The following is a 2,317-nucleotide window of genomic DNA, read 5'->3' as shown; positions in this document are numbered from 1 at the left end:
GGGGAGACCTCATTGCTCTCTGCAACAGCCTGAAGGAAGGTGTTGGGAGCTGGGGGTCGGCCTCTTCTCTCAGATAACTAGTGATAAGACTCGAGGAAATGGCCACAAGTTGTGCCTGGGGAGATTTAGATTAAATATCAGGAAAAAAACAAAGAGTGGTCAGGTGCTGGAATGGCCTGCCCCAGGGGTTGGTGGAGTCACCATCCCTCACAGTGTTCAAGAAGCTCCTGGACAAGGTGCTACGAGATATGCTTTAGTAGCTCAGTGGGTAGTATTGGTGACAGGAAGATGGTTGGTCTAGATGAACTTGTAGGTCCTTTTCAACCTTGTGTTTCTATGATTCTATGATTTTCTCCTGTGACGTAACAGATGGAGGAATTGACCCAAATTGTGTGAAATGAGGGAGGCCTAAGCATTACATGACCTACATGGTAACTGGTCGAAATTGTGACCTCCATGACAAGTTTGCTTGTCATGGAAGAGGCAGAGCTGACTGTTGTGTCAAAGGGCTGAATGGCAGAGGTGGTTCTATGGCCAAAATCTAGCCTTGCTTACTTTGCAGACCTACATCTTCTAAAGCTTTTGCTTAACCTCAACAGCATTTTTATATGCCTTGCTGACAGCCCTGGTGCTTTTTGTCATAAATCTCACAACTTTTGTTCAAAGCCTTTGGTTTTGGAGACAAGGGATTTATGTCAGAATCTCATAGATTTTTCTTCATGGCGAATCTCATAGTGTGTTGCCTACTGCTAGTTGAATAGGTCTTCCTTAAAACTAAATTTCTAGCCTCCAGGTTTGCAACAGAAGAGGCTTGGCAAGATAACTGGCATACATCCTAAGGGTCAGAAATGAGAACACCTCCAATGCATTATTATTATTTTCAAAATCATCTGGTAGAAACCAGGTCTTGCAGCTTTCAGGGTGAAAAGTCTGAGCCATGAATTTTTCACCACTTCATACTACAAGCAATTCTGCTGTTACTTGAGGAAATCAGACCAAAGAACATCAAAGCTTCCTTTTTTTTTTTTTTTTTCTTTTCTTTTTTTTTCCTGTGATTTCCTGGGTAGCACTACACATGCATGCAGCCCACAGAGCCTTTGCAGTGGGGCCACCCATCTGAGGGACACCAGGCTGATGACAGCCACACCACTGTGCTTTGATGGTGGTGCACAATGCTCTGCCAAGTTGATATGTACGCACTCAGCTGCTCTGCCTGGTGCCTCCCAGGAACTAGGGGGCTTGGGGATTTCTGTGGAGCCCATCACAGTCTTTGGATGTGCCTTAATAGCACAAACATCTGGATGCACATTAGCTCTGTTGGGTTGATGTAGGAGACATCCACCTGTACTTGCTACCTACAGAAATCACAACCACATCAGAAACAAACAAAAAACCACCAACAAATAAATAAAAAACATTCAAGTTTCACATTCAAGTTTTACGTTCTGGGAAGCCCTTAAACACAGTTGCTCTTGTCTCTCTGAGCTCCACCAGCTCTGCAGGGCTGAGTGACTAAAAACCAGGGGAATGTATTTCATCACCAGCATGAATAAATTATAACTGAATACACACAGGACACAGATCTGCCAAGCTAGAGAAGCCACTTTTTTCTTTGTCACTTTTCAAATAAAATTGCCATCTAATCTAAAATACAGCAGTCTTGCTGAAAGTCTGTGAATTCTCTTTGTATGAAGAACTGTAGCAAAGTTCATAGCCAGACTTGTTATAAAAACACAGAAGTTAAAAATAACTGTGCAATCAAGGAGCAGAATCCATCTCTAAATGGGTGGCCCAGTTTGCTCTCACATTCAAGTATTGTAAACAAAAATCAACCCCTGTCTCTTTAGGCTGATGATGATAGCTTTTTTTCCTTGCCATGGGGAAATGTTTGCTCTTCCCTATCATCTGACAACTCTTGACTGTTTTCATGATCTTTGTTTGTTCAGGAAAGATCTGTGTCAACAAAGTACCAACATCATTTTGACTGCAAGCAGCACATAATTGGGAAGGTGTTTCCAATGGAGGAGAGGGAGCAATTTTTATTTTTTGTTATATTTTATATTTTTATTTTTTGCTGAATATTGGACAGGTTTCTACAGATACCTTGCAATGAGCTTGCTACAGTTCTCTTTTAGGCCTTATGCAAAACTTTACTGCTCCATTTAGCAGGCAAAACTGCTGCTACATTGGAAGACTGATTGCCTCTTGGTGCCACTCTGACAGTCATTAGGCCTACATCAAATATTCAGCCTAGTTTTTTGGGTGGAGCAATTCTGGAAGATTCATCCCAGCTGTCTCTCACATCAGGTGGCAAAAG

This window comes from Anas platyrhynchos, chromosome 4, assembly GCF_047663525.1.
Source record: "Anas platyrhynchos isolate ZD024472 breed Pekin duck chromosome 4, IASCAAS_PekinDuck_T2T, whole genome shotgun sequence".
Taxonomy (NCBI): Eukaryota; Metazoa; Chordata; class Aves; order Anseriformes; family Anatidae; genus Anas; species Anas platyrhynchos.
The sequence above is the reverse complement of the archived record's forward strand: the minus strand, read 5'-3'. Positions refer to the sequence as shown.